Raw genomic sequence first — 24,106 nt, 5'->3', positions numbered from 1 at the left:
TTCTCTACTACTTAGCCATGGCTCCACCCCATAGCTCTCTAGGGTCTCAGATGAAAGTCTTTCACATCACCTATGCCTGGTCCTTTTAACTGGAGATGCTGGGGATTGAACTTGGGGCCTTCTGCACACAAAGCGGAGGCTCATCCACGGAACCACTGCCTCTCCCCTATCACCAAGGCCAGCTAAAGAGGCACAAAGACGCATTCAACTGCCCTGCTTAGTTTGAGCCAGCTCTAATGAGAAGCCATAGCAATGGTGAAAGTCACCCTGAGTAGCCATTGCCCATCACATAACATCTCGGACAAGAGCTGTGGCTACCAAGCCAATGAACCTGGCCTCTGGGAAGGTCACAGTCCTCTTTTAAAGAAATCGATGTGGAATTTTGCATCCCCACCCCAGTTTGTCTCAGCTGCTCTGTCACCTCCAGTTGACGTTCTCACTCTTTGGGACTGTCAGCTTTTGGCAGGTTCTTGCTGCTGCCAAACAGTTTGCAAGTGCGGCTGTGCAGGGCGAGATTGATGCCTGCCAGAGAGAGCAATGGGGATTGGGAGTGATGTGAGGCGGTTTGGCCTGTGAAGCTGTTGTCAGGTCTTTTGTGTCATCTCCTCTGTTTGGAAGAAGAAGAAGGAGGAGGAGGAGGAGAAGAAGAGTTGGTTTTTATATGCTGACTTTCTCTCCCACTTAAGGTAGACTCAAACCGGCTTACAATCACCTTCCCTTCCCCTCCCCACAACAGACTCCCTGTGAGGTAGGTGGGGCTGAGAGAGCTCTGACAGAGCTGTAACTTGCCCAAGATCACCCAGCTGGCTTCGTGTGTAGGAGTGGGGAAACCAACCCAGTTCACCAGATTAGCATCCGCCGCTCACGTGGAGGACTGGGGACTCAAACCCAGTTCTTCAGATCAGAGTCCACCGCTCCAAACCAACGCTCTTAACCACCACACCACGCTGGCTCCTTATATGCCAACTTTCTCTACCTTTTAAGGAGAATCAAACTGGCTTCCGATCGTCTTCCTTCCCACCCCCCACAACAGACATCTTGTGAGGTAGGTGGGGCTGAGAGAGCTATCAGAGAACTGTGACTAGCCCAAGGTCACCCTCTGGCTTCATGTGTAGGAGTGGGGAAACCCATCTGGTTCACCAGATTAGAGTCCGCTGCTCATGTAGAGGAGCGGGGAATCAAACCCGGTTCTCCAGATTACAGTCCACCGCCCTTAACCACTACACCACAGTGGCAAGTATGGAACAGAATAAGTGATGTCCATCTAACCCTAGAAATTATCTCATTTTGAAGAGAAGTAGACAAATATCAGATTTTTAAGGACAGAAACAATGAAAAAAGATTGTGTGATGCACTCTTAGTGTAGCTGTGTTTTTCATTATCTTTAGTATGCTAAGTGAAGTTTTTTTTCACATTTCTCTGTGGGATAGATCTTTTTTATAGTATGTTTCAGCAAGTCTTAAAGCTCTTTGTGAATTCACAGTCACACGGATAGCATTTTATCTCCAATCTCTTTGCTGTTATCGGCAAATGCAAAATCCTTCTTTCCTTCAGCTGGGTCTCTGGCAATGCATTCATCCTGAGGTCTTCTTCTTGGTTTATTTTTTTTTTTTAAATCTTATTACCTCAAAAACGGTATACTTGTTGAAAACTACCATTCATTGTCTTGATCATCTCAGTTGTGGAATGGGGGGAGTGTTCTCCGAAGTGATGGAATCATATGACTTTAGTACATGGCGTCCTATTATCCAGCCTGGGGAGGGGGTGGAATTTTTAGAATGATTGCTAAACACTTGGTAAACATCTGGATTTGAATGCCATGCAATCTCACATTTCCACTGTATACCCCATTGGTCGAGTTGTACCTGGAGTACTGTGTGCAGTTCTGGAGGCTTCCCTTCAAAAAGGATGTGGACAGAATGGAGAGGGTGCAGAGGAGAGCGACGAGGATGATCAGGGGCCTGGAGACCAAGCCCTATGAAGAAAGGTTAAGGGACTTGGGAATGTTCGGTCTGGAGAAGACGAGGTTGAGGGGGGACAGGATAGCTCTCGTTAAATATTTGAAGGGCTGTCACTTAGAGCAGGGCAGGGAGCCAGCGCGGTGTAGTAGTTAAGAGTGGTGGTTAGGAGCGGTAGACTCTAATCTGGAGAACTGGGTTTGATTCCACACTCCTCCCCGTGAGCGTCGGATGCTATTCTGGTGAACTGGGTTGGTTTCCCCACTCCTACCTGTGGTGGCCCAGTCCTCGCCAGGCGAGGAATCATCAGAGGAAGAGGCGTGCCAGGAAGAACCAGTCCCCCCTGAACCTCAGTTGGCTGAGAGCCCAGGCCAAGTTGAACCCCAGCAGGAAGAACAACACACCAGATCTGCTGAGGATGCTAGAGTAGATGCAGAACCAGCTCACTTTGATGACTCAGCTTCAGCTGTAACTAAGCAGAGCCATGACCCACCCAGCTCAACTGAAGCAGTTCAACATCACGGGCAACGGGGCAGAGCAGCGCTTCAGGCTAAAAGACACAGTGCGCGATTAGAAGCACTGAGAAGACGGTTGGAAGACTGCAAGTCATCCGAGGATGACAGTTGCAATGGGCAGAAACCAGCTTAAAGCCTTGCCTAGGACAACCAGCGTTGCGAAAGCAACTCACCAAAAGAGCTATTGACTTTTGCTGCTGAAGCTTCCCTGAGACAACTTCCTGGACTTCTGACTTTTGGACTGGATTCCTGACCTTGCTCGTGGCTGCCGAACTTTGCTACTGCCACTTCTCTGACTCAGAACCACGGACCTTGGACTGGACTATCGACCTTGCTTCTGTAGGCCAACCTTGAACTCTGTTTCCTAGCTCCAGGCAAGTCTCAAACCGGACGCCGGTTCCAGTGCCTGTGAGCTCCAGTCTTTGGTAACCTGCTACTCTCTGACTAGGCCAAGCTAGCACACTACCCATGAAACCAGCTGGGTGACCTTGGGCTAGTTACAGTTCATACTCTGTCCTGACTGTGGCCTAGGGTTGCCAGGTCCCTCTTCTCAACCGGTGCGAGATTTTGGGGGCGGAGCCTGAGGAGGGTGGGGTTTGGGGAGGGGAGGGACTTCAATGCCATAGAGTCCAATTGCCAAAGCGGCCATTTTCTCCAGGTGAACTGATCTCTATCGGCTAGAGATCAGTTGTAATAGCAGGAAATCTCCAGCCACCACCTGGAGGTTGTGCAAAATGAAAGTACGCGCTCATATGCAAATAAGGTTTTTCTTTTATCTATATATCGATAGTCTTTTATCTATATATCGATAGTCCAGCAGTCTGTTCCCACAGTGGCCAACCAGGGGCCTCCAGGAAGCCCACAAGCAAGACGACTGCAGCAGCATTGTCTTGCCTGTGTTTCATAGCACCTAATATAACAATCATGCTAGGAAAAGTCGAGGTCAGCAGGAAAAGAGGAAGACCCAACAAGAGATGGATTGACACAATAAATAGGGTTACCAGGTCCCTCTTCGCCATCGGCGGGATATTTTGGGGGCGGAGCCTGAGGAAGGCGGGGTTTGGGGAGGGGAGGGACTTCAATGTCATAGAGTTCAATTTCCAAAGCAGCCATTTTTCTCCAGGTGATCTGATCTCTATCGGCTGGAGATCAGTTGAATTAGCAGGAGATCTCCTGCTACTACCTGGCAGTTGGCAACCCTACTGTGGCTTCTTGTCCAGAGTACAGGTTAATTTTACAAATGTGTATAAATTACACTGGAATGAAGAAAGAGCTGAACACATTTGGAGGAAACTTCTAGGACGAGAAAGGAAACCAGGTCACCCCTCAAAACCTGGGAAGATTCCATTGCCTATGGACTGGCTCCTTCCTTGAACCAAACATGCCGTTGTCAAGGTGTGGCTGAAACAGCATCGACACCCAAAAAAGGAAACGGTGATTTGCTATAATTAGGAGAGCATCTAATTAACGGGGGGAGGGGGAGATTGAAGTTGTTTATTTCTGATCAAGGTACATGTTAATGAACGTGAAAAATGTAATATGTCATACGGATTCAACCAAGACCGGCAACATCTTGAAGTTCTCCATTCATTACCAACAGAAAGCCACCAGAGTCACCCTCCAACGGAGAACGCATCTGGCTCCCGCCTCCCTCTTTCAATTAATAAATCAGCCGTCACGCCATTCTGACGGCTACCTGAATGACAGCTCAAATTAATTTCATGCAGGCTCTCGGTGCAGAGGTGAGGTCAAGGTACCTTTGGCGCCGTTCCTAAATTTAAGCGCCAGAAGGGATCATCCGTCTGGTTAAAAGCAATCAATATTAGCAATTTATCATAATTTGCTCCGCAGGCTGCGCGTCTGCTGTTTAATCAAGCATCCTGGGGAGGAAAAAAAATACTCAACATCCACAGCGTAGATACTAATGTAAACTCAAATTGCAACACTTCTTATTTACAGACATCCTCAATGTCTGTAAATGTCCTTCTTATTTACAGACATCCTCAATGTGTACAGTGGTTAGGGTTCCCAACCTCCAGGTATGAGCTGGAGATCTCCTGCTATTACAGCTGATAGAGATCAGTGCACCTGGAGAAAATGGCCGCTTTGGCAATTGGACTCTATGGCATTGAAATCCCTCTCCTCCCTAAACCCCACCTTCCTCAGGCTCTGGCCCAAAAACCTCCCACTGGTGGCAAAGAGGGACCTGGCAACCCTAATGGTGGTACTTCTACAGAGAACATGAGAGAAACTCAGGCTTGGGCGTTCTTCTTCATCGCCAAACAGTTCCATATGAACGCCCATCATTTTGCCAAAGTTATGTGAGTAAACCACCACTGGTGTTTGTGGGAAAGAAGCCTTTATAGAGGTCAAGGAAAACCACCTAACCCAGTTCCCCACTCCTACACATGAAGCCAGCTGGGTGACCTTGGCCTAGTCACAGCTCTCTTAGGCCCACCTACCTCACAGGATATCTGCTGTGGGGAGGGGAAGGTGATTGTAAGCCCATTTGATTCTTCCTTAAGTGGTAGAGAAAGTCAGCATAGAAAAACCAACTCTTCTTCTTCTTCTTCTTCTTCTTGTCTGTTTGTGTAAAATGGCTGCTTGCTATGCTGTTGTTCTGCCTCCAGTTCCTTCTGTAGCTACAGCTGTGGGGTGGCACACAAGGTAAATCTGTGCTTTACGCCGCTCAGGGTGCCTGCAGAAGTACATGACTCTAACTTTTTGTTGTGTATTTTCGTTTTTCTATCTTTTCGTGAGCATTTTGTTTCTCACTCATTTGGGATGCTATTTTCCTGACAAATTTTGTTTATTTTGCACTATACTTTTACTCCATTTATACCGAATTGAGCTGTTCCATTTATACTGTTTATATTTGAGTCCAGTAGCACCTTGGAGTCCAACAAATCAAAGCTCCTTTCGTCAGATATTTTGACTCTTATCCCAGAAATCTTCTTTGGTCTCTGGGGTGCTACTGGACTCAAATCTAGCTCGTTCCCTGCAGACCAACACAGCTACTCTCCGAAATTCTGTTTATATTGTATATGATGCTTTTAGATTGTGTATATGCCGTTAATCTGCAAAGCAAAAAAAAAAAAAAGCATGAAAATTATATACATTTATTGGCATTGATTAGCACCAAGAAAATGCTTTCTGTCTCAATCTAAACTGTGTGTATTTGCAAGTAAGCACCATAAGAGTGCCAGTACCCCCTTTTTTATTTGCATCTTTGAGTGCTAGGAATCCCTCCACTATTGAGGTAATCCACAAGAGAGAAAAACCTCCTTCCATAACTTCCATCTGAATAAAGACATAGGGAATCAGGCAGTAAGGAACTAAAACTGGAGTTTTCATGATCATCGCCAGAGACCAGCGGAATAATGAGCGGGGAGGGGTAATTCCCAGAAGACATCAGGCAGCAGAATGAACTGTATCCTTTCGGACGTCACCCTCAGTGGAAAGTGAGCTCCCCCTCACTTGACAGTCTTTAAGCAGAGGCTGGACAAGCTCAGGGATGCTCCAGGCTAGTCCTGCATTAAGCAGGGGGTTGGACTAGATGGCCTGTATGGCCCCTTCCAACTCTATGATTCTATGAACTGGTTTATTGGCAGCCCCAGCAGGGGCTTTCAAGGCAAGTGAGAAGAAGAGGTGTTTGCCATTCTGCAGAGTCTCTGCAGAGTCTTCCTTGGTGGCCTCCCTTCCAAGTACCGACCCTGCTTAGCGTCCGAGATCTGACGAGATCGAGCTATATCATACCACTTCCCCTTCCCCTTTTCCCGTTATGTCCACTCTACTGATAAATGTTGCTGACCGTGCAGAAGCTAGAAGACCTTCACGTGAACTTCAAGTGACTTTGTCGCAGGACAGTATGGGGACTCATGAATAAACAAAGGTGATAAATTCTCGGCTGGCAACCCTCAAAAATGAACTTTCAGAATAAGATTAACACGGAGTGCAAAGTGACCCCCTTCCTCTCCCCCCCCCCCCGATGACACAGATAGGCATTCAAGTAGAACAGCGTAATCGGCTTTTTATTGAATGAGAACAAGTTGCATTTTGTTCCCTTATAGAAGGCACGGAAAGGTCAGCTGGAAACGTTATCAGTGCTGTTTAAAATGAGACGCTTACTTGGCGCGACGGCAGAGAGGGTGTTTATTTGACCGTAGGAAAATACTTTGGTGAAAGAAAATCATATTCAGCATAACAGTTGCTCTTTCGGTCATTTGTATAGCGGATCCTTCGAGAGAGGAAAAAATCTTGATGTTGGGTCCTGCGTATCTGTAATAGAAGAAAAAAAAGAGGGGAATGAAACCCAACCTAGAAAACATGTTGATTTACCAGGTTGATAATTGCACACATTTTACATGGGAGACATATACAGCCCAGTAAAACAACTTGAGACAATCTTACTAGATGTTTGGATAATTGGTAATATATTATACAACCTATATACATGCCTGGTCGGATATATATTGTCTGTATATGTATATATATCTGTAAATATGTGTGTATGTTTTACATGGGTTTCAATTGACCACTGAGGAAGGCCAAACAGGCCAAGACACTTCTGGTATGTGGTTATAGATATCAACCTTAGGAAATGCCATTGTGCTGTTTTAACGTTTTTTAAATAATTTTTATCTTGACATAGCACTTTAAATAAATTATGTTTTCATTATCTATATATTTTATTTATCCCACCCAACTCTGAGTACCCAGCTCCTGTATATCTGTAACAGTGCTTTGCCATGATACAGAAGGAGTTTGTTTCTCGCTCTCCCGTGATACTAGAACTTGGAGGCACCCAGGGAGGTGGGTGGACAATAGATACAGGTTGGGTAAAAGGAATCTCTTCTTTACTTAAAGGTAAAGGTAGTCCTCTGTGCAAGCACTGGGTCATTACTGACCCATGTCACATCCCGACGTTTACTAGGCAGACTATGTTTACTGGGTGGTTTTCCAATGCCTTCCCCAGTCATCTTCCCATTACCTCCAGCAAGCTGGGAACTCATTTTACCGACCTCGGAAGGACAGAAGGCTGAGTCAATCTTGAGCCGGCTACCTGAAACCGACTTCCGTCAAGATCAAACTCAGGTCATGAGCAGAGCTTGGACTGCCATACTGCAGCTTACCACTCTGCGCCACGGAGCTCTATATTTACTGTATTTCTTTACTTACCAAGTAAATAAATTATAAATTCACTGCCAGTGGGTGTAGTGATGGCTATAAGCATAGATGGCTTTAAAGGGGGATTCTACAGATTCATGGAAGATAGGGGAGGGGCTGTGGCTCAGTGGAAGAGCATCTGCTTCGCATGCAGAAGGTCCCAGGTTCAATCCCTGGCATCTCCAGTTAAAAGGACCAGGCACATAGGTGATGTGAAGGACCTCTACCTGAGAGCCTGGAGAGTTGCTGCTAGTCTGAGCAGACAATATTGACTTTGATGGACCAAGGGTCTGATTCAGTATAAGGCAACTTCATGTGTTCATGGCTTTTAGCCATGATGACTAAAGGGAACCTCCACATCCAGAGGCAGTAAACTTTTGAGTACAGTGAGTGAACACATGACCACATGAAGCTGCCTTATACTGAATCAGACCCTTGGCCCATCAAAGTCAGTATTGTCTACTCAGACCAGCAGCGGTTCTCCAGGGTCTCAGGCAGAGAGGTCTTTCACATCACCTACTTGCCTAGTCCCTTTAACTGGAGATGCCGGGGATGGAAACTGGGACCTTCTCTATGCCCAGCAGATGCTCTGCCACTGAGCCACAGCCCCTCCCCTGTGCTAGGGAGCAACATCAGTCTCTGTATGCCTTGTTTGTTGGCTGCACTAAACAAATGAACAGACTGACTGGCCAGCTGTGCGAAACAGGATGCCAAACCTGTTAGATGGACCATCGGTCTGATCCAGTAGGGATCTTCTTCTGTTCTTAGAATAACCTTGCATTGGGGGGAAAGCAGCACCAGTAGGAGAATGGATCCATGAGATCCAACTTGCGATGTTTTCAGTACATCTACAACATCTGGAATGGCTAACATATATGGGTAACCTATACATGGACAGCAGTCCATGATCTTTGGCATCCTCTTGATAAGTCATGTTTATTGGATTGTTATTGTAAATTTTGTATCTGTTTGTACTCCCTTTGTATATGCTGTATATATTTATTCACTTTGCACTTTATAAAATTCACTTATTTGCTTTATAGTGTTATAGTACCTGGAGATTGGCAGTCCTACCAATGGCGATAGCATATAAATGTCAATTGCAGGTAAATGACATTAGCAGGCGTGATTGGATTAGGTGTGATATGCAGAGGGGAGGTAGGCGTGGAGAAATCAGCGTTGCTAATGAATCCCAGGTCTCTGTTCAATCCAGGAGAATGCATTGTCTTGAGCTTCATTATTAGTTGTAATTCAGCAGTCTTGAAGTAATAATTTCTGAACGTAGAGTTGTGTGTGTGTTAAGTGCCATCAAGTCATTTCCGACTCATGGCTATCCTATGAATCAATGTCTTTCAAAATATCTTTTTCTATTTTGGATTGTCTCATCATAGGGTTTTCAAAGTAAAGGTTGGTCAGAAGTGGTTTACCAGTGCCTTCTTCTGCACAGTGCTAACCAGGGTTAGCCATAGTGGCACTGCCGCTGTCTACAAAAGATCCTCCACCAGTGTCACCTTCCACTACTGCTGCTGTCCAGTAGCTAACCTTCAATAATTCCTCTGCCCGCCCCACCACTGGAACTGCCTGTTCTCTTCTGTGGATGTGGCCATTGATTCCTTAAGGGGGTGGATGCATCTTCGTCTGGTGTCTCAGCTGAGACCATTCCATCCTGAGTGCTAGGAGTTTAGTCTCTTGATGGAGTCCAGACCCCTTACGGTATTGCTCTCAGCTTCCCTGACACACAAAAGCCCTCCACCATGTTAAGGTGTGCATCCAAAAGGGGGGAATGGGGAGTTGGTAACCCTAAATGGGAGTCCCTCTAGAAAGCAACTCACCTAGGGGCCCATACAATCTGCACCTGGTCCTTCCTGTACCCAGTCTCCATGCAGCTCGGATGTATCTTTCGTACCCTCTCTCCGTGTTGAAACTCTTGTCTTTTTGTATAGTTAGACTGAGACCTTGAACCACACACTGAAGCCCCCCCCCCAATTCGTTCTACCAGGACTTTTAATGCCTCGTTCTTTTGCAAGCGCAGACTAGGGCTGATTGTGACTTGAACAGAAATTGAATGAGGTCCAGAGTTTGTCGGATCAATCAAACCAAAGAATCACAACCTTGCCAGAGTTACAGGCCTTGGCTCCAGGTGTTCCCGGCGTCGCGTTTTGATCCTCTGTGCGGCGTAGCCTGGGGGGAGGCATTGTAAATAAGTCGCCGTCGCATTGGGAACACTCAAGGAAACAGGATGTTGTGGAAGGCTGTGTATTGTCTCCATCGTAGACTTCGCCTCGAGTCTTCGGAGGATACAAAGTCAAAAAAGCGGTACTCTCTGAACAGCGAGCGCTTTCGCTGAAGCACAATGCCCTCTGCGTTCCCTGTGACAGCTCTTCTGAACGGTCCTTTTTTGTGTGTCTGAAAATGCCCTGCAGGATGAAACTGGCAGCATGCGATCGAGTGACAATTTACAGAAATTTAAGCACTTAGATGGGCTTGTTAACCTTCCTGTAGAATGCTGTTCTTTTTTTCCTAACATCGGACAAAGGCATGAATCTTACTTCAAGTACAAAAGGGTCTGAGATGTATGTCCTGGATTAATCGTATTTCATTTATGGACAAAGATGATAACTTGCCTTTTGAACTAAGGCCACAATCCAGTCAAAGTTAAGCACCGGACGGACACAAAAGGAAATAACTTCTTTACTCAACGAGTGATTACATTGAGATTACATTGTGGAATTTGCCTCAGAGGATGTGGTGACGGCCTAGGATTGCCAGCTCTGGGTTGGGAAATACCTGGAGATTTGGGGGTGGAGCCTGAGGAGGGTGGGGTTTGGGGAGGGGAGGACCATCTGTCAGCAATGCTGATTCTATAACCTTAAGCAGATGATGAGAGGGAGGACATCTTGGCCATCTTCTGGGCATGGAGTGGGGGTCACTGAGGGTGTGGGGGGGAGGTAGTTGTGAATTTCCTGCATTGTGCAGGGGGTTGGACTAGATGACCCTGGCGGTCCCTTCCAACTCTATGATTCTATGATTCAATGCCATAGAGTCCAGTGGCCAAAGTGGCCATTTTCTCCAGGTGAACTGATCTCTATCGGTTGGAGATACTAGGAGATCTCCAGCTAGTGCCTGGAGGTTGGCAGCCCTAATGATACAGGATGCTCTCTGATCCAGCAGGTTCCACAATGTTCTTCTTCATTATCTTTGTCTTCATCATCATGTTTTGACAAATAACCCATGGTTTGGTTCATTGCAAATCCAATTATTAAAGTTTTAAGCATCCTTAATTCTAATATTGAGAGAGAAGGAAATGCCATCTTTGTTCTGAGAAGGGGCAGCTGTCTCAGTCTCGTGGCTGTATTCCTGCACCCCCAGGTTAAACTTCAAGGGTTGTTGTTAGGGTTGCCAACCGGGCTTCTGTCTATGGATATTGGATTTGTCTAACCTCATGAACCACATAGTTTTCTACGGAGTTGGATCAGGACTTTAGTTTGTCTGTTTTCACGAATGAAGAACATTATCTATTGGTTCTCTTTGTGTTCCTTCTCATATGTGATAACAGTTTGTTTCACCTTGCAATTGAGTTTTTATTGCTTTTGCAAAATAATATTGTCTTTTCACTCAAATTGTTGACTGTTGCTGTTTTTTGGTTTGCTTAACTAACTGTACAGCACGCTAATTTTTTGTGTACCACAAACCTCCAGATGGTGGCTGGAGATTTCCTGCTATTGCAACTGATCTCCAGGTGACAGAGATCAGTTCCCCTGGACAAAATGGCCACTTTGGCAATTGGACTCTATGGCATTGAAGTCCCTCCCTTCAACAAATCCTGCCCTCCCTCAGGCTCCACCCCCAAAATCTCCAGGTATTTCCCAACCTGGAGTTGGCAGCCCTAGTTGTTGTGGAGGAAAACCAGGAAGCATAAGAATAATCCAGACAGGAAGTGTTTATTTTCTTTATTCCTTTATTTCTGTTCCCTATGGTCACGGACCAACAGGTCATGAGCAAAACAAATCAATAAATTTAGTAATACAGTAGTAACCAAACATACAGAAATACAAAAACACAAAATTTAAGGTATACAGTTAGTAAAAAGTATAATTAGAATCCAGAGATAAAAATTTTGCCACGGCGAGGGTTACATTTGGATCAATATCAGCCAATAGCTTTGCAACTATCTCTTGCTTTAGGGCAAGTCCCCACTTGAAGTATACTGTGATCCATTTATCTCTGGCGAGATCATACTTTTTACAATCAATAAAAAAATGCCAAACGGTGTCCAAATTCCTGATTTACAGTCACAAAACCGTTCAGAAAAAACGGTTAGGAAAACTGCTAGGAAAACCTCCCCTGATGGTAGAGAAAATCAGAGTATAAGGACCAACTTTTCTTCTTTTTTGCTGGGCAGTTAGACACCCAGGCTTGAGAAACTCTAACACTTGCCAGTAATCAAAGGTAGAACTCAACTTGATTCAACAGACTGACTTAAACTGTACACTCTAGGCTTTTGCTCTCGTCTCTCCAGGAGGTGCTTCCTACCCAGGCTTCCCTTTGATCCTAGAACCAGGAACTATTCTCAAGTTAAGGGTCCTGAGCCTTTTTGGCAGATAGGACCTTATAATTGGCCACTAAGCAAAGAGACAAAGGTCTCCACAGCTTTCAGGGCCTTCAAAATATGTTACCATTTTATTTCCCTATAACAAAATTCAGAGTTAAGACAGACTTGCCTTCTTAGGCAATACATGTCAGGAATTTTAAGAAATAACAGAACAGGTTGGACTCATCCAAAATCCAAAGCAGAACCAATCCTAAGGCTTGTTACCTTGTTACCTTGGAACAAAAAAGTGCTTTTTAAATATATTATAGCCACCAATATGGGAAACGAAGGCGTCTATTATACCTAGGAACAATGACTTGTGGCTGAGGCATTTCTACCTGGCCAGCACACAATAGACCGAGACAGGAAGAACAAACTGTCCATTCCTCGGACTGCCATGCCCCTGTAGAATAAACTGACCCAGGCCGAAGCGAAGGAAGGATATGTGAAAAAATTGGAGAAGAAGAAAGAAAACACCAGCCTTCTGAAACAGCCGGAAAGGAAATCTGAAATAGTAGGGAAATTGCTCTTCGAACGTTGTCTAGCCCCTGGCGTCGCAATCTTTGAAAAGGCCAATTGCTTCAGACTTTGTGCCTTCAGGTTGGAGAGTGAAAAGGTCCTTTTCATTAGAATCAGCAGGAAGGAGTTTGCCGTTGGACAGCGTCACAAAAGCCTACACCCTGGAGTCTGAAGTGTGCGCGCGAGGCAGCTCCTGGCACACAATTATGCAGCATTAAAAGAGAGACAGAGCAAAACAAGGATCCTAGAGAGAGGAAGAGAGAGGTTTTAGATGCCAGCGCCTCGATTGTGCCGCAGATAAGTTTGAGGAGGAGAGTTCGAGGTAGGGCTGCCAACCTTCAGGGGGTGGCTGGAGGTCTCCTGGATTACAACTGATCTCCAGGCGACAGAGATCAGTTCACCTGGAGAAAATGGCCACTTTGGAAGGTGGACGCATTGATAGAGTTGCCAGGTCCCTCTATGCCACCTGCGGGAGGTTTTATGGGGCGAAGCTTGAGGAGGGCAGGGTTTGGGGAGAGGAGAGGAGGGTGCAGACTTTTTAGCCTTAGAAATAAATAAAAGGGCCCCACCACTCACAAGAGATAAAAATAAGGTCAAGGCCAATGGTACAAAATGAGGTAAAAATATATTGTATTACTCAGTTAAAACTCCCGAAATTCCCTACGTGTTTCGTGCAATCTCAAGGACATAATAAACTCTACTATGGGGAAGGGAAGGTGATTGTAAGCTGCTTTGAGACTCCTTAAATGTAGAGAAAAGTGGGGTATAAAAACCAACTCTTCTTCTATTATACTTTAGCTTTGCTCCTTCTCCAAGAATGCAATACTGTCTTGCACATTTTGCAAAACAAAACAATTCTCTTAATTGGGGAGGTGCCATGGCCCAGTGGTAGAGCATCTACCTGGCATGCAGAAGGTCCCAGGTTCAGTCCCTGGCATCGCCAGTTAAAGGGACTAGGCAAGTAGGTGATGTGAAAGACCTCTGCCCGAGACCCTGGAGAGCCTCTGCCGGTCAAAGTAGACAATACTGACTTTGATGGGCCAAGGGTCTGATTCAGGAGAAGGCAGCTTTATATGTTCATGTGTTCAATAGAAGTGTGTGGGGGAGGCTGCGCCCGTAACTGGAAAAACTCAAGACAGATGACAAATGCAAGAAATAATTACACATTGATGAAAGCAGGCCAAAGGAAATGGCCACTGCTGTCTATTCTTCCTTCTCCCGCAGACAGTGGCTGGCCACCGATGTCTAATAAATAGATACCATTCAAGTTAAATATAAATAGCCCCACAGTTATGACACAGCCTTTCCTGGGAGGCTCCCTCACTCTTGATCTGTAAGAGGCAGCCGAAGACAGTTTTATTTAGAACTATGTTTGATTAAAGCAGTCCTAAATTGTGACTTTAAATTTGGGTCAGATGTATTTTATGTACTCTGTTCCATGTATTTTATTTATACCAAAAGAAAGAAAGGCAGCTTATCAATGTTTTAAAATAAATTAAATAGTATAAAGTAAGTAAATAATGTAAAGTAAATAATATGAAGTAAGTAGAGCCAGTTTGGTGTAGTGATTAAGAGCGGTGGTTTGGAGCGGTGGAGTCTGATCTGGAGAACCGGGTTTGATTCCCCACTCCTCCGCATGAGCGGCGGAGGCTAATCTGGTGAACTGGTTGGTTTCCCCATTCCTACACATGAAGCCAGCTAGGTGACCTTGGGTTAGTCACAGCTCTCTTAGAGCTCTCTCAGCCCCACCTACCTGGGGTGTCTGTTGTGGGGAGGGGAAGGGAAGTCGATTGTAAGCCAGTTTGAGACTCCCTTAAGTGATAGAGAAAGTCGCCATATAAAAAACAACTCTTCTTCTTCTTCTTCTAAATAAAATAAAAATCCAGGCTTGAGAAAGTTGTGTGTGTAAATTCTGCCCCCTTCCTGCCCCATTGAAAGGCTAATATTTCCCATAAGAAGTCAAAATAGCACTCTATTAACCAACAAGGTAACTGTTCTCTTTTTTCTAAGCCATTGCAAGAAGGAAACCTCTGGTGGGTTTTCTTCTAATAAGCCTAGAGCTACTTTTAGAATAGAGGAACTCTTTACTTTTATTTCCCCCCCTCCCTTGAGTATTATCAAAGTGCCAGCATATCTTGTGGTGTTCTTCGGAACTCCAAAGGATTTGTTTGGGGGCTTCTTCAAAGTCTCAGGTGAGAGCTTATGGCTTTTCGAGGAGATTTGCATTTAATTTTCTTTTCAGGAACCTTTGGAGGGGGTGGAAGGGGGATTCTGTAACACACAGTTTATCCATCAGACGAAACCTCACTTTGAAACAGTCCATCGTCTGAATATTAAATACACATTCCTGGCAGGATACCCCTGTGCAGATGGCTAAATGTGAATAATCCATGTACCGAGGGAGGGACATGGGATCAGGGCCGTTGACCCTGACCTCCAGCCAATATATTTGCAGTGCTAGACATCAAATATACCGGTATCTGTTTTGCAGACTTTGAGGTGAGCTGCCATATAAGAGAAGAGGAGTTGTTTTTTATATGCCGACTTTCTCTACCACTTAAGGGAGAATCAAACTGGCTTGCAATCACCTTCCCTTCCCCTACCCACAGCAGACACCCTGTGAGGTAGGTGGGGCTGAGAGAGTGTGACTAGCCCAAGGTCACCCAGCTGGCTTCGTGTGGAGGAGTGGGGAAACCAACCCGGTTCACCAGATTAGCCTACGCCGCTAGGGCTGTCAATTCGGTTCGTCCCGAACCGAAAAACAGCCAAATTTCCCCCTATTTTGTGGTTTTCAGTTAGGATGGAACCGAATTAAAAAAAAGGCAGGAAAACAAAAAGCTGAATTCGGCGAGTTCGGGGCGCACTGAATGAATTCAGCAAATTTGGGGGCTCAGAATCAGCAGCATAACCATCAGTTAGTTAGCAGCATTCTCCCGCTGCCAATGGTGGCCAAGCTGGGTCTTCTCCTGGCCAATCAGAGCAGGGATTCTCACTTTTGAAATGGCCAGGAGAAGAGTCTAAAAACTCCCGTCCCTCCCCTCCCATCCCGACTCTATTCATTGCCTTCCAATTTGGTGGAGGTGCTGCTGAGAGATCTGATTCCTGACTGGGCCAAGCTGCTGGTGCTTACCGGAATAGGATTGGATTTACTTCTCCTCCATGCTCCTGCTGGAAGACATCCACACAGTTTGATTTTGGGTTTTTTTCTCTATACCTTTTCTCCTGTGTGTGTATGGGAGGGAAGCATAGTCTGTGTATATGGTGGGGGGAGCAGTTTCTGTGGGTGGGGGGAAGCCAAAGGGGGCTTTTGCCCGTTCTGCCGAGGGGGGTGTGCCCGCTCGCCTCTGTGGGAGTGTGTGTTCTGCTTTTAAAGTTTTAAAGTTTAAAGTTGAGTCTGTGCGGCGGCTAGCGAGTCTCTCTCCGCTTGGCACCTGGGCCGCGCCTCCTCCTCCTTGGTTTTTTTGCCATTTGGGGTTGAGCCGAGCCATACTGGTTTGAGGGGGGGCTTCGCCCGTTCTGCAGAGGGTGTGTGCCCACTCGCCTCTGCGGGAGTGTGAATTCTGCTTTTAAAGTTTTGAAGTTTAAAGTTGAGTCTGTGTGGCAGCTAGCGAGTCTCCCTCCGCTCGGCACCCACGCCTCCTCCTCCTTGGTTTTTTCCCCGTTTGGGGCCGAGCTGTACTGGTTTGAGAGGGGGGGTTCCCCCATTCTGCCTGGGTGTGTGTGTGCCCGCTCGCATATCTCTCTCCCTGGTTTGAGGGGGGGCTTCCCTCCACCATGACAAAAGAAGCAGGGCAGAAAATACTCTGAGGCCATTTTTTGCATGGTCTATTTTGATGCTTGCTCAAAACTGGTTTTCGAATTGTGACTTAATCAATGCATTTGCCTGGTTCCGAGACTCCCGACTCCTGAGTCCGATGCAAAAGGGGAAATTCCACCCACACCTGCTCCTTATGCATAGCTTGCATGCCTCTGTCCCTTTCCATGGTTTGCAAACTCCCAAGGTCGTGTCACGTGTTGCTTTGCGTGGTTTTGCAAACTCTGAGTCCAAACGGTCTATTTATTTCTATTCATTCCAATGGGCGGAGGGGGGACCCCTTCTGGGCCCCATAACTCGGGACTCCCTGCCCCAATCGTCACCAAACTTAGGGGTTCTTGCAAGAAGGGTCCTCTGAAGCTACGCTGAAATTTTGGGACCTCTACCTCCAAGCATGCCCCCCGGAGCCACGGAAAGGCGTGAATGTGTTTTTAATGGCTTTAAATGGCCGAATTCCCCCCCGAACTCCGAATCTCGCCTCGAATTGCACGGATCCGAATCAGGGGACTTCGGCATATCCCCAATCAAAACGGGCTGAATTTTGCCTAGGTAGCTCTAGGAGTTGCCAGAAATTCTATAGTTTTACCATAGAGTTTCTGGTGATTCTTAGAACTGCCTATGTCACTTGCCTTTTTTTACTAGAAGTGGCGTAACATCACAGCTCCCCCATATCCCTGCTCACAGCCCTCCTGCTGGCAACCCTAGCTGTAGCATAAGTAGAGCCAACGTGGTGTAGTGGTTAAGACTGGCCGACTCTAATCTGGAGAACTGGTTTGATTCCCCACTCCTCTATGTGAGCAGTGGAGTCTAATCTGGTGAACCGGGTTTGTTTCCCCGCTCCTCCATGTGAAGCTTGCTGGGTGACCTTGGGCCATTCACAGTTCTCTCCAAACTATCTTAGCCCCACCTACCTCACAAGGTGTCTGTTGTGGGGAGGGGAAGGGAAGGTGATTGTAAGCCACTTTGAGATTCCTTAAAGGTAGAGAAAAGCGGGATATAAAAACCAACTCTTCTTCTTCTTCTTCTTCTTCTTCTTCTTCTTCTTCTTCTTCTTCTTCTTCTTCTTCTTCTTCTTCAATGACATAGAAAAACACCAATACCCTGTGCAGAGAAATTTACAAAGCCGACATCATAACACAGAAAAGTGAAACTGTTGGCCAAAGATATAAACACTCGTAAAAAGGAACGAAATTGCAAATGTTCGCTGACTGTGGTTCGGGTCAGTGGGTTGTTCTATCAGATGTTTCGCTTGGTCCACAGAAACGGGAGCAGAAGCTGTTCAGTCTCTACCCACAATGTCAGGACGTGGACCCCTAGACTTTATTGTGAGTGATCTGGAAAAGGATTTAGGCTGAGCATCACCACTACACCCTGCAGTAAGGAGGATAATCTGCAGGAACAGCAAAGAAGACCTTGAACAGCAAATAATCGACTGTCTGAATCCTATGATGAACTCTGGCCCTACAAAAACGTCTGGTGCAGTCCCGTTGTCTACTCTGCACGCTGCTGTTCTTTGCCCCTGCTGTTACCTGGGCTTCACGCAGCTACTATTGCCATACTCGCAGGATCTTGCTGGGTTTGAAGACAGCCACCAGCACCACCACCTGTTGTTGTCCTGATGACCTCTCTGCTACTCACTGATGCATGAACAGTTATTTGGCAGCAGCCCAGGAAACAGACGGCCGCAACTCCCCGTGTTTCCATGTTATCAGTATGAAATCCTCATGAGGCTTAAAAAAAAACAAACTTGAAGGCGGAGGACAAATTCCAGCGTGAGCTTGCTCCTGCCACCACAAAAGCACTATGAGTAGGGTTGCCAACTCCAGGTGGGAAATTCCTGGAGTTCTGGGGATGGAGCCTGGGGAGGGCAGGGTTTGGGAGGGGACCTCAGTTGAGTATAATAGAGTCTCTCTCTCTGTGTTAAGGGCTGTCAAGTCACTTCCAACTCATGGCGACCCTATGAATCAGTGTCCTACAAAATGGCCTATCTTTGACAGCCTTGATCAGATCTTGCAAACTGAGGGCTTTGGCTTCCTTTATATTGAGTCAATCCATCTCTTGTTGTGTCTTCCTCTTTTCCTACTGCCCTCAAGTTTTCCTAGCAAGACTGTCTTCTCCAGTGACTCTTAACTTCTCATAATGTGAACAAAATACGATAGCCTCAGTTTAGTCATTTGAGCTTCTAGGGTCAGTTCAGGCTTGATTTGATCTATAACCCACTGATTTGTTTTTTTGGCAGTCCACGGAATCCGTAACACTCTCCTCCAACACCACATTTCAAAGGAATCTACTTTCTTCCTGTCAGCTTTCTTCATTGCCCAGCTTTCACACCCATACATAGTAATAGGGAATATGATGGCATGAATTAACTTGATCTTGGTGGCCAGTGACACATCCTTACACTTCAGAATCTTTTCTAGCTCCTTCATGGCTACCCTCTGACATTTTCTCCAGGGGAACTGATCTCTGTCATCTGGAGATCAGCTGTAATTCCAGGCTGGGAAATTTCTGGAGATTTGGAGGTGGAGCATAGGGAGGACAGGGTTTGCGCAAGGGCAAGACCCGAGGCGGGTATAATGCCATGGAGTCCACCCTCCAAAATTGCCATTTCCTCCAGGGAAACTGATCTCTGTAGTCTGGAGGTCAGTTGTAATTCTGGGAGATCTCCAGGATCTACCTGGAGCTTGGCAACCCTACTCTACTACGTGGATGTGAAGCACAGGAAGATAATTCAGCTACCCAAGATCCTTTAACTGGAGATGCCAGGGATAGAACCTGTGACATTCTGCATGCAAAGCAAGTGCACTTTTAGTGACCCACAGCCTCTGTTGACCCTGCTCCTGTGCATAGAACAGCACCCTGGCACAGGGAAGACGAGCTGTCATACTGCAAATAAAATGAAGGGAGAGTCAGTTTTATTGAAAAAGGAGAGGCAAGAACACTCCTAGTTCCGCACTAGTTTTTTTTCAGCAGTGGCCAGCCAGGGACCTCTTAGAATCATTGAATCATAGAGTTGGAAGTGACCACAAGGGTCATCTAGTCCAACCCCCTGCACAATGCAGGAAATTCCAAACTCTTGGGGCTTTGAGGTGGGATACTACTCCATCAATTGCCATTTTTGTCCCTACATCTGAAGTTCAGGCTATCTGGTTGCCACTTTACTCCACTTTACATGGAGATTCCACTGATCTTACGTACCTATCGTGTCTAATATCATTGGGCTTGCCAACCTCCAGGTGGCAGCTGAAGATCTCTTGCTATTACAGCTGATCTCCAGGCGACAGAGATCAGTTCCCCTGGAGAAAATGACCACGTTGGCAATTAGACTCTATGGCATTGAAGCCCCTCCCCTCTCCAAACCCTGCCATGCTCAGGCTCCACCCCCCAAATCTCCAGGTATTTCCCAGCCTGGAGCTGGCAACCCTAAATATCATGGCTAAATTATTTGTTTAAGGCCATCTCTACATTACAGTGGGAGCCCCGTGGCTCAGAGTGGTAAGCTGCAGTACTGCAATCAAAAGCTCTGCTCACGACCTGAGTTCGATCTCGACGGAAGTCGGGTTCAGGTAGCCGGCTCAAGGTTGACTCAGCCTTCCATCCCTCCGAGGTGGGTAAAATCAGTACCCAGCTTGCTGGGGGTAAAGGGTAGATGACTGGGGAAGGCAATGGCAAACCACCCCATAAACACAGTCCGCCTAGTAAACGTCAGGATGTGACATCACCCCATGGGTCAGGAATGACCTGATGCTTGCACAGGGGACTACCCTTACCTTTACCTACATTACAGTCAGACATGGGTTATATATCAGTTCCACTGCCATAGTTTATCCCTAAGATTCCCAAGAAATCTAGTTTGGCAAAGCTTCGAATAATTATGTTGAAGATCGCTCACAAAACTACAGTTCTCAGGGTTATCTTGGGTGAGGGAACAATTCCTAAAGCTGTCTACAGAATGAGCAGTCTTCACCGTTGTTTTTTAGTAGCAGTCGACTGCTGAGTCAGACGCGCGCACGGAAGGAAACCAGATATCAAAAGTGCACCGTTAGCTTCTGAAAATTCATGATCCAGTCGTACAAAATCTGTGCCGGCATTGACATTTCACCCTCCCCCTTTTTCAAATTTTGCTTTAAATGCGGCACCAGCAAACATTAATTTTGTGCTGATTTCAAGTTACCCCCCAAGGTCGACTTGGCGATGACGCCGTGTGAAGCCGTCAAGATGGCTACAGGCTGCTTCTGAACAGGCGCCCGTTTTAATGGTTGATCGGGATGAAATGGAAGAGAGTCATGGTGAGCGCTTGATAATGACATTCAATTATTTCCAGAGAGGGGTTGAAGTCCCTGGAGAGGCGCATCTTCTGCTTACTGTAAGCAAACCCAAACAAATCTTCCCAAGTGCAACGTGATAACTCAGCCATTCTCAATCTCTCTTCTCTTGTGTTGGGGGAAAAAAGAAGTCAGATCTGTTAAAAGTTGCAGGGTTTTTGGCACATGCTTTCCTTTCCAGTGTGATATAGTGGTCAGCATGGTGGTTTGGAGCGGTGGAGTCTGATCTGGAGAACCGGGTTCGATTTCCCGCTCCTCCACATGAGTGGCGGAGGCTAATCTGATGAACTGTATTTGTTTCCCCACTCCCACACACTAAGCCAGCAGGGTGACCTTGGGCTAGTCACAGCTCTCTCAGCCCCACCTACCTCACAGGGTGTCTGTTGTGGGGAGGGGAAAGGAAGGTAGATTGTTAGCCGGTTTGAGTCTCCCTTAAGTGGTAGAGCAAGTCGGCATATAAAAACCAACTCCTCCTCCTCCTCCTCCTCCTCCTCTTCTTCTTCTTTTACATTGTCGACTCAGGCTACGGTTTAACAATGGGAGAACAATCTGAATGCATTGCCTTCTGTGTGTGTGAAAGTATCTTTGTGTGTTTGTGCAAAGTGCCATCAAGTTGCAGCAGACTTATGGCGACCCCAGCAAGGGGCTTTCAAGGCAAGTGAGAAGCAGAGGTGGTTTGCCGTTGCTTTCCTCTGCAGAGTCTTCCTTGGTGGTCTCCCTTCCAAGTACCGACCCTACTTAGCTTCTGAGATCTGACGAGATCAGGCTGTACCATGCTGTCTTCCCCACATTACCTTCTAAGTCAATGTTACCCATATTTCTAGTAGCTGAGCTGGATTTAAGAACATAAGAAAAGCTCATCAAGTCCAGCAGTCTGTTCACACAGCGGCCAACCAGGGGCCTCTAGGAAGATCACAAACAAGACAACTGCAGCAGCACCATCCTGCCTGTGTTCTACCGCACCTAAAATAATAGACATGCTCCTCTGATAGTTATTTGAAATTGGAGGATACTGGTTTGAAATCTGATACTGATTTGAAATTGAAGGATGCACACTTATCCATGAAAAGTAGGGTTGCCAGGTCCCTCTTCGTCACTGGCAGGAGGTTTTTTGGGCAGAGCCTGATGAGGGCAGGGTATGGGGAGGGATTTCAATGCCATAGAGTCCAATTGCCAGAGTGGCCATTTTCTCCAGGTGAACCGATCTCTATCGGCTGGAGATCAGTTGCAATAGCAGGAGATCTCCAGCTAGTACCTGCAGGCTGGCAACCCTACTCAGCCTCACCTACCTCTCAAGGTGTCTGTTGTGGGGAGAGGAAAGGAAGGAAATTGTAAGCCAGTTTGATTCTTCCTTAAGTGGCAGAGAAAGTCGGCATATAAAAACCAACTCTTCTTCTTCTTCTTCTTCTTCTTCTTCTTCTTCTTCTTCTTCTTCTTCTTCTTCTTCTTCTTCTTCTTCTTCAATATTTCCCCTAATATGTATAACTTTTAAACATTTAATATGTTTGCACTGTGCCTAGTGCTACTTTTGCAGAGATTCCAGGTGAGGTGACTTGAACAGATTCTCAAAATGGATGCTCGATGTACATGCCTGAGAAACCCAGTCTTCTCCCGGCTCTTTCCCTCCTCTTCAGCCTTGCTATAAATGCAGAGAGAACTCCTGCTTCCAGGCCACTTAACAAAAGCGTCTTCAAGTGTAAAGAAACACCTCCTGGAGTCCGCCGAGAGAGGCGAAGTGTGAAAAGCCGCTCGGAGCGGTTAAAAGATGCATGCCCTGCGGACGTCCTCGAAATTAGTCATTTTAAGCCCCTGAAGCATGAAACAACATCTGCATGGGCTGTGATCAAACACAAATGCAAAAATTAAAAATGAAAGCGCGCCACTATCGAGTTTGGATAAAGCCCAGCGCGCCATAAACAGAATGCAGCTTCCTCCCCGTCTTTTCATCTTCGTTCTGCTTCTATCGGTCTATTGAATTTTTCTCTCCCCCCCAGCTGTGTTCCATTTCCCCGACTCTGGGTACTTTTCCTCTCCACAAAGCCGGCAGCGTGCTGTTATTTCTAACTCTTGCCAAACGCGTTACTGGGCCGAGCCTTAAGTACAGTTCATTCCTCTGGGCCTAACTCAAGCTGGGTTTCAGCCTACGTGCTACTAAGAAGTCGAGAGAGCGAGAGAACGTCTGCAAAAATGGATTGTAATGGCTTTATAGGGTTGCCAGGTCCCTCTTCGCCACCGGCGGGAGGTTTTTTGGGCGGAGCCTGAGGAAGGCGGGGTTTGGGGAGGGACTTCAATGCCATAGAGACCAATGGTCAAAGCGGCCATTTTCTCCAGGGGAACTGATCTCTATCAGCTGGAGATCAGTTGTAATAGCAGGAGATCTTCTGCCACCACCTGGAGGTTGGCACCCCTGTGGCTTAATAGCTCGGGGCTGGATACGAAACAAACGGTGCAGCCACCTTGTGAGGCTGTCGTGAGGTAACTATAGAGTTGCTAAAGAGTAGGGCTGCCAACTACCATGTGGTAGCTGGAGATCTCCCGCTATTACAACTGATGGTTGCCAGGTCCCTCTTTGCAACCCTAGTTGGAAGGGACCACCAGGGTCATCTAGTCCAACCCTTTGCACAATGCAGGAAATTCACCTGGAGATTTTGGTGGTGGAGCCTCAGGAGGGCAGGGTTTGAGGAGGGGAGGGACTTCAATTCCATAGAGTCTAATGGCCAAAGCCGCTATTTTCTCCAGGTGAAGCGATCTCTATTGGCTGGAGATCAGTTGTAATAGCAGGAGATTTCCAGCTAGTACATGGATGTTGGCAAACCTAGTTGGAAGGGATCATCAGGGTCATCTAGTCCAACCCCCTGCACAATGCAGGAAATTCACCTGGAGATTTTGAGGGTGGAGCCTGAGGAGGGCAGGGTTTGAGGAGGGGAGGGACTTCAATTCCATAGAGCCTAATTGCCAAAGCCGCCATTTTCTCCAAGTGAACTGATCTCTATCGGCCGGAGATCAGTTGTAACAGCAAGAGATCTCCAGCTAGTACCTGGAGGTTGGCAACCCAGACAGACAGAGCTCGAGAGATAGTGATCTAGGCTTTAGGCTGATTTTGTGTGTGTGTGTGTGTGTGTGTGTGTGTGTGTGTGTGTGTGGCTTTTTTGGTTGTTACTAAGAGCATTTTCCCTTCTCCCCGACAGTAGTATATTTTCCTCTGTTTTACTGGATTT

General features: G+C 46.5%; 1 non-coding gene across 1 annotated transcript; it reads left to right on the top strand.

Moving 5' to 3' along the window:
- Nucleotides 1-7,752: 7,752 nt before the first annotated feature.
- On the top strand, nucleotides 7,753-7,824 carry TRNAA-CGC (transfer RNA alanine (anticodon CGC)). Its single transcript has one exon. It is a non-coding gene; the product is annotated as a tRNA-Ala (tRNA).
- The last annotated feature ends 16,282 nt before the right edge of the window (nucleotides 7,825-24,106 follow it).

Source organism: Euleptes europaea, chromosome 12 (assembly GCF_029931775.1).
Source record: "Euleptes europaea isolate rEulEur1 chromosome 12, rEulEur1.hap1, whole genome shotgun sequence".
Lineage (NCBI taxonomy): Eukaryota > Metazoa > Chordata > Lepidosauria > Squamata > Sphaerodactylidae > Euleptes > Euleptes europaea.
The sequence above is the reverse complement of the archived record's forward strand: the minus strand, read 5'-3'. Positions and strand labels throughout refer to the sequence as shown.